We start from the raw sequence: 13,491 nt of genomic DNA, 5'->3' as shown, positions 1-13,491 counted from the left end.
TGTATTTTTTTTAATTGACAGGATGAATCCACTTATTGTAAGGAGGCATATTGTTTTATTTAACAGCATTTTAACATTCATCCAGAATAATTTTTGCAGCAGTTTTTAACATCATAAAATTCATATAAATTCCTATCTCAAACCACCTTATTTTGCATAAAAGTTATACCAGTGACCTGTGTGTTATTGCATTAAAGTGTACAGACTGGGGTCGATGTTCAACCCCATTTTCAGGCAGGAAGAGGATGGTAGCTTGAGGGAAATAAAGGTGCAGAACTAACTGCCCTGTTTCCTCTGCCGTTCCACTTGCCGCCATTTTGATTGGGACCTAGGCATAGGTTGTCAGAGCTTCCGCCTGAATCAGTCGAGAGCCTCATTAATGCATGCCAATCCTATGAGGTCAGGAGAACCCCAATGCCATTTTCATTAACATTAGCATGGTGAACGCTCAGGTGTACTCGATGGTACAGGCTGGAAACAAGCAGTTCCAGGGCTATTTTAAAGGGGTACTCACCTGCAGATGATTGGTATTGCATAGTTGGAAGAGCTTTTCTGAGAACATTTTTGCTGAAATTGTGTTACTTTTTGCATTTCCTAGCATGTCAAATGTTCTATCAGCAGAGAGAGGCGTTTCCTTTACTGAAGGATAGGAGTGATATTGGTCATCCCTTACAGGCTGCAAGGAGAAACAGGCCCAGCAGCAACAACAGGTGGAGGAGCTTCAGAGAGCCACACTTGGCCCTGCAAGGAGTCTAGGAAGGAGGAGAGCTGCTTCAGGCAGCCTTACCAATGTCATATGCTCTACAGGTCCAGAATGAGCTACCTGAACCTCAGTGAGGAGCAGGGTAGGAGGAGATTGTGCTTCTCATGAGATGGCATTTCAGGTAGGAGCTGCTGTCCACTACCAGAGCTGGCAATGCATTTCCTGTGGCAGTTAAGGTTACCACAGTGCTGAATGTCTATGTACCAGGATAATTCCAGGCTTCAGCTGGAGACATATGCTGTATGTCAGGCTGCAGTTCATTCCAGCATAAAGCAGGTCACAGACGTGCTGTTTGCCAGGGTTAATGACTTCATCTTGGACCCCAAGAGCCAGCAAGAAAGGGCTCTGGGTTTTGCAACCATTGCAGGATTCCTACAAGTGCAGGGTGCCAGAGACAGCACATATGTGGATGTCAGGGCTCCTGCCAATGAGCCTGGGACCTTCATGAACTGAAATAGAGTTTCACTCTCTTAATGACCAGCTGATATATGACCACTGGCAATGGTTCATGCAGGTGTATGTCCACTTTCCAGGTATCTCTCATAATGCCTACATTCCCCCTCTATTTGACAAGGCTGGCTGCAAGCTGACGAGAGATATCCCCTCCAGACGTGGCTGAGAATCCCACTCCAAAACCCACAGATGCCTTCGGAGGTCAGATACAACAATGCCATGGCTCAACCAGAGCAGTCATCAAACAGTCAATAAGAGTCCTTCAACAACAATTCCGCTGGCTAGACCAGTCTGGAGTTGCCTTTAGTGCAACCCTGAGAGAGTGGCGAGGATTGTGGTGATGTGCTTCCTCCTGCATAACTTTGCCACGCAATGGAGAGAGCTACTGTTGCCGACTGATGAAGAGGACTATCCACCACATGAAGAGGAAGAAGCTGATCACCCAGAGGATGCAGCTACAGTGGGAGGCATCCGACATCACCCTGCAGCCAAAGTTGTATGTCAACAACTCAGTGAACATCGCTGCTCCTAAACATTCCTCCCTCTACTCCCAACACATTTCCCATCCAGATCACCATCTGAACCAATCCATCTACCCTCCAATAAAGAACTTCCATTCCACTGGTTACCATTGACATATATGCAACCTTGCTTTACTAAATCCATATCCACTATATAAACACTCTACAAGCAACATCATAAAAACAAATGGTGTTATATTTTAATGGTGTTCACTAATGCCAGAAGAAATAATAATCTCCCAGGTGCAGGCCTAAAGGCCTTTCTTAGGCGACTTTTTGCCAATTCTACTACTTGTACAAGGTGCCTCCCCAGTGCCTTCCACATGAAAGATCTTTCTTTTGAATTCTGGACCACTAAAGCTTGCATCTCTGTCTTCTTCCGCAGAGCTAGAACCTGAGCTTGCCAGTCATTTCCTGCTCTGTACTTTCCACCATCACCAGCTTTTGTTCACTAGTGCTGAGTGATTCGCCTTGTGCAAACCCCTCTAACTCACTATGTATTCCAACCTGGAGTGCCGATTTCCGTGCTGATGCTTGGATAGGATGGAGTGAGCGACATATGCATCATTTGCATAATTCTCAGGGAAAAAGAAATTGGTAAATATTATGCATAATAACAGGTGAATTACAAGGAAGTTTAGGGTCATATAAAGGCCCCAAGCAAATTTAGAGGCACATATATATCTGTTATGACCTGTTTGTGTGCTATTTGTGTGATGTCACTCTAAGGAGAAAGTAATCTAACAGATCTCGAGTACAAGCGAGAATCTTGGCAAAACTGTCAAATTGAACTAGGGTTAATGGAGAGGAAATTTCTGAACAATCATTAGTTCATGGAATAATCGAGTAATCTGATTTCTCCATTCTAGATCGCAAGGCAGCATTTGCTAAACAGAACAACCTAGTTTTGTTATGCTTTTACGAGCAGTTGTTAAACATTGACAATTTCTTTGCACAATTGTAAACCAGGTACTCAAAATCCACTTCACAATGTCTGGTGGTAAATGCAGTTTAAAATGTTTGATGAATTATGCCCTTAATAAATGGGTGGGGTAGGCTGAATATGCAAATACAGGAAGAAGATTTCCCTTATGCCCTATGCATAACAAAATTGTAAACCCATTTATAAAGAATGTCTTTAAAATGTTGTTACACACTTTGCACAGAAGAAATCTTTGCCCTTGATTGTATAATAATTCACTTTTATAATTTAGACTTATTATTGCTAAGCATTTTAAACAGTATTCATTGTTTAGTTTTTTTTAAATAATAATATTATTTATGATGTATTTAGAAGTTTGATATTTCTCCATGCCCTTTAGAGAAACAGCACTTGGGCTTCCTTCATGGAACTTGTGGCCGTGTGGTCCAGTTCCATTAAAGTACTCCTCACCTCACTCCAATTTTAATCAACAGGGATATGGGGACACTGAGCAAAAAAACATTCGGAATATAATCTCCCTTAATTAAATCAACAGCAAAGTAACATTTGCATTGAATACAACTCAACTCATCTTGGAATTTACAAGTAAAACTTCTCAACAATAGAAACCCACACCTTCATTACATCAGTCATTTCTTACTGGTGCACATTCCCAGATAGCAGTCCCTGTGGCAAGACACTCAGTGACAGCCCTTAACCCTTGCATTTATAACAATAACAACAACAACTTGTATTTATATAGCGTCTTTTTAATGTAGTAAAACGTCCCAAGGCGCTGCACAGAAGTATTATAAGACAAAAAATTTGACACCAAGCCACATAAGGAGAAATTAGGGCAGGTGACCAAAAGCTTGGTCAAAGAGGTAGGTTTTAAGGAGTGTCTTAAAGGAGGAAAGAGAGGTAGAGAGGTGGAGAGGTTTAGGGAGGGAATTCCAGAGCTTAGGGTTGCTCAAGAGGACAGAATCTCAGGGGATGTGGGGCTGGAGGAGATTACAGAGATAGGGAGGGGCGAGGCTATGGAGGGATTTGAAAACAAGGATGAGAATTTTGAAATCGAGGCGTTGCTTAACTGGGAGCCAATGTAGGTCAGCGAGCACAGGGGTGATGGGTGAACGGGACTAGGTGCAAGTTAGGACACGTCAGCCGAGTTTTGGATCACCTCAAGTTTGCGTAGGGTAGAATGTGGGAGGCCAGTCAACAAGGAGATGAAAAATAGGAGGGGGCCAAGAATAGATCCTTGGCGACACCAGAGGTAATGATGCGGGAGCGGGAACAGAAGTCATTGCAGGTGATTCTCTGGCTTCAATTAGATAGATAAGAATGGAACCAGGCGAGTGCAGTCCCACCCAGCTGGACGATGGTGGAGAGGTGTTGGAGGAGGATGGAGTGCTCAACCATGTCAAAGGCTGCAGACAAGTCAAGAAGGACGAGGAGGGACAGTTCACCATTGTCACAGTCACAAAGGATGTCATTTTTGACTTTGATGAGAGCCATTTCGGTGCTGTGGCAAGGGCGAAAACCTGATTGGAAGGATTCAAACATGGAGTTGCGGGAAAGATGGGCACAGATTTGGGAGGCGACAACACGTTCAAGGATTTTGGAGAGGAAAGGGGGGTTGGAGATGGAGCGGTAGTTTGCAAGGACGGAGGGGTCAAAGGTAAATTTTTAAGGAGAGGGGTGGTGTTGGCAGATTTGAGGGAGAGTGGAACAGTACCTGAGGAGAGAGCACCATTAGCAATGTCAGCTAACATGGGGCCCAGAAAAGGAAGTTGGGTTAAGAACAGAAAATGCTGGAAATACTCAGCAGGTCAGGCAGCATCTGTAGAGAGAGAAACAGAGTTAATGTTTCAGGTCGATGACCCGTGATCAGCAGTTTGGTGGGAATAAGGCTGAGGGACAAGAAAGTGGGTCTCATAGACAAGATGAGCACGGAGAGGTCATGAGGGGAGATCGGAGAGAAACTGGAGAAAGATGTGAGTTCAGGGCTAGGGCAGAGGGGAACCATAGAGGAAGTTTGGCCCGGTGGGCTCGGGGAAGGAAGGGAAGTGGTAGAGTCAGCTGAATGGATGGAACAATCTTAGAGACAAAGAAGTCCATGAGCTCCTCGCACTTGTCGGAGGTGTGAGTGGAGGAGACAAGGGAGAGCGGTTTAAGAAGACGGTTAGAAGTGGTGAATAGAAGCTGGGGTTTATCTTTGCATTCCAGAATGATTCTGGAATAGTGAGCAATTTTGGCAGACAAGAGCAGGACTTGATAATGCTTTCTGTGGTCCAGCCAGGTCTGGCAGTGAATGGCTAAACCAGTTGTCCGCCATATCCGTTCAAGTCTACGTCCCTTGGACTTAAGGGAGTGAAGATAAGGGCCGTACCAGGGGAAGCTGTTGTGCCTGTGTATAATAAGACACAGACTGCAGGAGAACGGTACACAGGTGTTTACTCAACGTGGCTCACACGGGAACTCATCTGTACAGATTACTACTCAGTGCTATATACAGGTGTGGTCACTGCCGGTACTGCAGTATATATGAGCTGTAAAAGATAGTTCCCCCCTTAAAGGTATATACATTACAATTCCTCCCCTTTTAGATTAACAGTACCATAACACTCATTTAACAAGTAAATATCAAACTAATTACAATTAACACTTTTAACATGCAACATTAGCTGAAAATAGTCTATTTATATATTCAGTCTTTGGGGAGGCTTCCTGATCCTTTCTGGATAGCGCCTTTCCCGAGTGTCTTGCTCTTGGTGCGGAGGCGATTCTGGCCCCCTGTCGTCAGTTGGTTCATCAGCTTCCGATGCTACTGTTTCTGGGGTAGATGCGACCTGTACGTCGGGTTCATCACCAGGTACGTATGGGCGAGGCATGGGGTTGACTTGTTCCTGTGACTCTAGGATCTGGTCAGCATGGCGTCTCACGATGCTCTCCCCAACGTCCACTGTGTACATTAGTGGGCCCTGCCGTGTGCATATCGTTCCTGGCTGCCATTTTTCTGTTCGGTAGTCGCGGACCAAGACTGGTTGCCCTACATTGAAGCTCCTTGTTGGCTTCTCATGGATGTGCTGGAATTGCTTACTCTCAACATCTCTTCGTACGTTTGGTCTGAGCAAATCCAGGCGAGATCTTAACCTTCGGTTAAAGAACATCATGGCTGGGGCCTGGTTGGTGACTGCATGTGTCGCATTCCGGTAGGCGAACAGGAAATTGTCCACCTTGTGCTGCAGCGGAATGTTGTCATTGTACATAGCCTTTATTGCCTTTTTAAAGGTTTGTACGAAACTCTCAGCCAATCCATTTGTGGCTGGATGATACGGGGCGGATGTGTAATGCCGTACCACATTCTTTTTCAAGAACCTCCGGAACTCTTCGGACACAAACTGTGGTCCGTTGTCGGAGCAAATCTGCTCTGGCAAGCCATTCCTGGCAAAAATGGTCCGTAGGACTGCAATAGTTTTCTCCGTGGTGGTGGAGGATATTTTGATGACCTCAGGCCATTTCGAATGCGCATCCACGGCTATTAAAAACATTGAGTCCATGAATGGACCAGCAAAATCAATATGCACCCGTTGCCATGGAGATGAGGGCCACTCCCATGGGTGTAGAGGGGCCTGTGGTGGTGCATTTTGGACTTTCTGGCATCCTGAGCAGCTCTTGGTCAGGTCCTCGATTTGTAGATCGATTCCCGACCACCACACATAAGCCCTGGCTAGGCATTTCATTTTTACCCCTCCCAGATGACCCTCATGAAGCTCATTGAGCACTCTATCCCTTAACTTGGGTGGAATTACCACTCGGGATCCACACATCAAGGTCCCCCGGCACACTGACAGCTGTTCTCTCCTTGTCGAGAATGCTGGCAACAGTGAGTCGCCATGTGCTAGCCATCCCTTCACCGTCAAATCATATACCCGAGACACTGTCGGGTCATTTCGGGTTTCCTTTTCGATACAAGCGTTAGTTACCGGTAGGTATTCAACTATAGTCGAATGGAATATTTCGACAGGATCCACTGCTGGTGCTTCCTCCACAGTAGGCAGTGGCAGGCGTGATAGCCCATCAGCATTTCCATGCTGTTTCGTGCCTTTATATTCAATCTCATAGTGGTGCGCCCCTAGAAAAAGTGACCATCTTTGTAGTCGTTGCGCAGTCATCACTGGAACGCCCTTCTTTGGATTAAAAATGGAGACAAGAGGCTGGTGATCAGTCAGCAAGGTGAATTTCTGCCCGTGCAGATAGTGATTGAACTTTTTCACTCCCCACACTAGGCTGAGGGCCTCCCTGTCAATCTGGGCGTAGTTACGCTCGGCTGAGGTTAGTGATCGTGACGCAAAGGCTATTGGCCTCTCTGAGCCGTCCGAGAATTTGTGCGACAGCACCACTCCAATGCCGTAGGGTGACGCATCACATGCCAACCGAATTGGTAATGCTGGGTTGTAATGGGCCAATACCTCTTTCGATGTGATTAGTGTTTTGCTCTTCTGGAAAGCTCGTCTACATTCGTCACTCCACTTCCATGGCACCCCAGTTTGCAGTAGGGTGTTCAGTGGGTGTAGTATTGTAGACAAATTTGGCAAGAACTTATGGTAGTAGTTTACCAGCCCGAGGAACGACCTCAGTTGTGACAAATTTTCCGGTGCTGGAGCCTTGACTACTGCCTCAATCTTCTCTGGGGACTTATGTAACCCCTCTTTATCGATAACGTGGCCACAATACGAGATCTGTTTTCTAAAAAACTCGCATTTGGGGCGGTTAGCTCGGAGCCCATATTCCTGCAATCTAGTGAGCACCTGCTCCAGGTTGGCAAGGTGATCACTGTCATTTTCGCCCGTGACCAGGATGTCGTCCAAATAACACTGGGTCCCTGGGATCCCTTGCAGGACTTGTTCCATTGCCCTCTGCCAAATAGCCGGAGCTGATGCTACCCCGAATACCAGCCAGTTGTATTGGTAGAGACCTTTATGGGTGTTGATTGTGAGGTATTTTTTTGATGCTTCTTCAACCTCCATTTGCAGATACGCCTGGGCCAGATCAATCTTAGTGAAGCGTTTCCCTCCAGATAGCGAGGTGAAAATATCTTCAATCCGCGGAAGTGGATATTGTACGGTCTGAAGGACCGGGTTCACTGTTACCTTAAAGTCCCCACAGATGCGAACCTTCCTTGGTTCCCCAGGCGTGCTGCTCAACGACTTTTTCATCACAGGAACAATGGGTGTAGCCCACTCGCTCCAGTCTACCTTGGACAGTGCACCTGAACGTTCCAGACTCTCCAACTCTGCTTCGATGGCTGGGCGGATCGCATAAGGTACCAGTCTGGCCTTAAAAAATTTTGGGCTTGCGTTTTGTTCAATTTTAATCGTCGCTGTCATGCCTTTTAGTGTTCCGAGTCCTTGCTGGAACACTTCTTTCGCGTCAGTTAGGATCTTTGACAGTCACCCAGGGGGGCACGGTGGCATAGTGGTTAGCACTGTTGCCTCACAGCGCCAGGGACCCGGGTTCAAATCTGGCCTCGGGCGACTGTCTGTGTGGAGTTTGCACATTCTCCCTGTGTCTGCGTGGGTTTCCTCCGGGTGCTCCGGCTTCCTCCCACAGTCCAAAGATGTGCAGGTTAGGTTGATTTGGCTATGATAAATTGACCTTTAGTGTTAGGGGATTAAATACGTGGGGTTACGGGGATAGGGTGGGATATGTGTCGGTGCAGGCTCGATGGGCCGAAATGGCCTCTATCTGCACTGTAGATTCTGTGATTCTGTGAGGTGTGACGTCGTCAGCCACAGTCAGTGCCTGTATGGAATGCCAATCCAGTTGTATTTTCCGGATACATTCACGTCCCAGTAATGGTGGTCCTCCATCTTGCAATACATACAGGTCTAGTTTTGGTGTTTCCTTACCGTTATATATAACGGTCACCCTTATTTTTCCTTTGGGGTAGACTTTTTGCCCCGTGTACATCTTCAAAATATTTTTTGTGTCTCTCAAGGGTATGTGTGAGAATAGCCGCTCATAGTCCCATCAGTTTATGACTGTTAGGGCTGATCCTGTGTCCAATTCCATCTTTACCTGGACTCCTGCTATCTTGAGAGTGACCCAAATGGTTCGGTGATCCTCCGTTGTGATCACATTATGTAGTTTCAGACAACTCAGTTCCCTGCTTTCGGAGTCATTATCACTCTTTTGTTTGTCTGAACTATTCTCCATCATCTTATGTACCTTCTTGTACTTTTCTTTGGTAGGTTTCTTATTGCTGGTTTTCTTTCCCGACCTGCAGACTCGTGCTATGTGTCCTACTTTTCCACACTGTCTGCACACTTTGTCTTTGAACCAGCAATCATTCTGGTCGTGTGTTGTTCTGCCGCAGCGATAGCACTTCTCTGTTCCATATGACATTTTGTTTGTGCCATATTCTTGCGGTCTCTGTTGTATCTCTGCAGCACCCCGTGCTGCTGCTTCATATGATACCGCAATGCTGAAATCCTTTTCCAGCGTAAGGTCCTTTTCAGATAAAAGCCGTTTCTGGGTTCCTTCACTTTGAAGCCCACACACAAACTTGTCCCTTAAGGTATCTACCAGTCCCGCTCCAAACTGGCAGTGTTTCGATAGTTTGCGCAGTTCTGTTAAATAATCAGCATTGCTTTCATCCTTATGCTGGTTCCGTTTGTGAAACTGGAATCTTTCTGCTATCAGCAGCGGTGTGGGGTTTAAATGTTCCTGTAGTATCGTTACTATGTCTTCAAAACTCTTTTCCATTGGCTTTGTTGGGGTTACTAGATTTCGTAATAAACCATACGTCTTTGCACCCATTAAATTTAACAATACCAACACTTTCTTGTCATCTGACACCTTATTTGCCTTGCAGTATACCTCTATTCGTTCGACATATGTAGTCCAATCTTCGACTTCATTGTCAAACGCGGTGATACTGCCACTCTTCGGCATTTTGGGTGTGGTTTCAAATGGCGTCTCCCAATGGCTTAATATGGCGTCTCCCGTGCTTTCCTTCCTCCCCCGCTGCTGCCAATGCCGCTCCCGGCGGTTCTCGTGGCAATGGCGGCGCCCTGTAGGTTTTGCGCGCTTCTCCTGCGCTGCTGCCAACGCCGCTCTCGGCGGTCCTCGTGGCAATGGCAGTGCCTCGTGGGTTTCTGTGCATCTCTCTCTCCCTCTCTTCGACGCTGCTCGGCCCCTGAACACCGGCTGCGCCCTGTGCGCTCTGCCCTCTCTCTCTCTCCCCTGTCGACGCTGCTCAGCTCTTTGCTGTGCCGCTCGGTCGGGCTCTAACCCGCCGCTGTCCGGGAAGGGTCTGCGCGCTACCTGTTGCCAGCCCGTTTCGCTGGACCACCTCGATTGGAAAGCCAAGCCTGGCTCTCGACAGCCTCCCCCGCAATTCTCGAGTCTCTGCTGGATGACTGGGCGGTTGCCCGTGGTCGACGCCTGAGTCTCTGGCCTTGACCTCCAATCCACTGAACTCCAGGAACGAATCCTCAGGAGGTTGCAGGTAGGTTCGAACTTGCCTCGTCGCCAATGTTGTGTCTGTGTATAATAAGACACAGACTGCAGGAGAACGGTACACAGGTGTTTACTCAACGTGGCTGACACAGGAACTGATCTGTACAGATTATTACTCAGTGCTATATACAGGTGTGGTCACTGCTGGTACTGCAGTATACATGAGCTGTAAAAGATAGTTCCCCCCTTAAAGGTATATACATTACAGAAGCGGCCAGGTTGAGAGAGAATAATTGTTTTAATAGGGACTAGTGCATCAAAGAATTTGGTGAGGGTATGGTTGAGCAGATCCGTAGCTGCAGAAATGTCATGGTGAATGGAAGGCCAAAGGCTGGACATTTGGGATTTCATAAGTGCATTTTAAGAGAGCTGGGAGAGAGTTTTTCCCAGGGGCGGACACAGAAGAAAGTAGGGTTGAGGGGGTATGGGGGTGGGGTGGGGTTGGAAGGGGGATGTGGGTGGAGAGCGATACGAGGAAGTGGTCAGAGATGGCCTTATCTGCGATTGACACGATGGGAGTAGCGAGGCCATAAGAGATGGCAAGATCAAGGGGGTGGCCGTGAATATGGGTTGGGGCGTTTACATGGAGAGAAAAATTAAGGGATTAATAACCTAGCAACAGGCTCACCTGGCCCTTGCTGCAAGGGCCAAATCGCTCCCATACGCCCGCAAGCTGCGTCCCTGTGTACATATTATTTAAGCACATTGTAAAAACATAACAAGACACTTAAGTACTGCAAGGATAGCAATTCTGAATATTTACTTAGGCTCTGCCTTTTCTGCTGATGTAGCCCAAAGTGTAGAGCACAAGCAGTCAGATGCTGCAATTTAACCTGCCGGAGTTCGGGGCACAAGGTTGTCTCTGCAGGGAAGGTAGGGTGACAGCATGATGCTGGTAACCGCTTAGATCAAACTAAAATCCATGTATTGCAATTTATACAAACAAGTTCAGATAAAGTTTAAAAATAGACAGCCACTGTGGAAATCTTAGAACTTCAGCACATTAAAGCAACTGCGCTGCGATCTCAGAAGCTGAGATCTCGGAAGTGGTTTCTCAAACTCACATTATTACATTCCAAGGCGATTCTACATCTCTTCATAAGTCACCAAACTGAAAATAACAAAATCTTTCAGGAAGGTTTTTGCTGCCCTGAAACATACTGCAGTGAATCCCTCCGTCCCTTTTCCCACCTCACCTGCCCCCCGCCCCCCCCCCCCACCACGCACACATCACACGTATACTTTCTCTTCACAAGACCTCTTGGCTTTCCCTATCATTCAACCAGGAGAGAGAGCAGGAACATAAACATGTTGAAACCTTTGGACAATTTAAGATTTAGCAATAACAACGGTTGGTATTGTTGCTGAAGGGTTAATCCAAACTGTATGTGCAGGGTGGACAGCTGCACTGTAAAACTGAAACTTCTGTATCGACATACATACATGCAGTGTTCCAGCTTTAGAATCCTTTTGTGGCTTTAAAATGGCAGATTTTCTCGTAGTTTACCTAATAGCAGAACTTGGCAGCAGACGCAGCCTTATAATCCCCAGCAAGGGAGCTAGTGGGTGGATTTCAGCTGTAAACCCTACTATAAACTGAGCTGCTTTCCAATGTTATTTATTTTCCGGAACGCTGGGAATCATACACAGATCGAACGGGCAATTTTCAACAACACAAAAGAAAAACTTTTGCAACTTCCTGCAGCTCTTCGAAATAAACCTGGAGCCTCAAAGTGTTCTTATGCCTTTGTGACTTACAGAGAGGCTGCAAAGCACCCCCCGCCCCCACCCCCCCACCCCCCAACAAAACATTCTGTCAGAACAGCAGTCCCATATAATCTTTGTTCTGCCAGGCAAGATCGTGTGCAGCGGCATGAAAAAAAATCATTTGAAATCCATTACTATCCGAACTTTACGATCCACCATTCCCAAAGTGGTCACCTGCCAATCGTTCAACAGCTGGCAGCAAATACCAGCTTCAACCATTTTTTGGTGGAATATCCAACACAGTTGCCAAGACCAGGAATGTTGATTTCTGGACAAGGCAGAAACTCTGGGAAATGGGGCACATGTTTTAGCAGCTGGAGGGAGAGGACAAATTGGTAACGTAAGATTGAAAGTCTCTGCTCCTGGACGATCCAAGTGTGTGGGTGGGAGGGAGGGTTGAACTATGGATAAGCTCCAAGTTTGATTTTCTTCAACTTGCCAAGTTTTGAATGAACCTAGATTAGGGTAATAAACATGGAAGGGGTTAGTGAAGCTAAAGCTTCCATTCTCATAGAATTGTCTTGCTGATGACACTGTGTTTCTAGAAAAAATTGTCCACAGAGGATAACTGCTACTGCAGCCAAGACCCATGCATGGGGCGAAACATGCGATGCTTGAGCGTTTGAAGGCTTAGATAGCTTCCATTTGTTTTAAGCATAACTATTGAAACTGAAGTGCATGCTGCAAAATTGATTATTTGAAGAGCCACTGCCTTGAAAAGAAAATTTGTTGGCAAATCTTTTCTTGTTAAGACAGAGAGAAGAGCTACACATGATTTTTGTGATGGTAAGGTCACAAGCAAGGGATGTGATGGTATGCTACAACATAATTTCTATCATATTGGTGTTTGTTTCTAAATCTAAGGAAGAGTTTGCCGAACACTTTCTCATGAAGATGGTGCCCTTTTAACCCAAACTCATGAAGACACATTGGCCGGGATTTCCCAGGAGCTGCTCCCGCTCCACTTCGCCGTAACTTAACCGGAAGTGCAGTGTAAATGGGTTTCTTCCGCACTTCCGGTAAAGCTACGGTGGCAGAGTGGAGCAGGTCCAAGGAAATTCCACTGACCCATTAATCCAAATGCATGAAATCCATGATCTTTTTAATCATATTTAAACTTTATATGGAAGACCCAAAACATTTTTATTTAGCAATTAGTTGTCAGTTTTAGTTCAATTAGTGGCACTGGTTTGAACCCAAAAATAGGGCTTGAGCTCATAATCCAGACTGACACACCAGTTTAGTATTGAGGGAGTCCTACATCACTGGACAAATATTACATTAATAAGGTTCATGTCTGCCTGTTCTGGTAGTTCAAGTGGATAGTAAAGATCACATGATACGATTGAAAGAAGAGCAGGCAGTTTCTCCAGTGCCTGGGCCAACATTCCTCCCTCAACCTATCTGGTGAATCAGCTCATTGCTGTTTGTGGGATTCTGGTGCAAAATAAATGTCACATTTGCCTACATAAAAACTGTCACTCCACTGAGTAGAAGTTAGATGAGTTAGAGAGGTGCTTGAAGGAATGGTTGAAGAGGTA

The sequence above is a fragment of the Somniosus microcephalus genome, chromosome 4 (assembly GCF_052327205.1).
Source record: "Somniosus microcephalus isolate GS21.2 chromosome 4, FLI_Smic_1.0, whole genome shotgun sequence".
Classification (NCBI taxonomy): domain Eukaryota; kingdom Metazoa; phylum Chordata; class Chondrichthyes; order Squaliformes; family Somniosidae; genus Somniosus; species Somniosus microcephalus.
Note: the sequence above shows the minus strand (reverse complement) of the source record.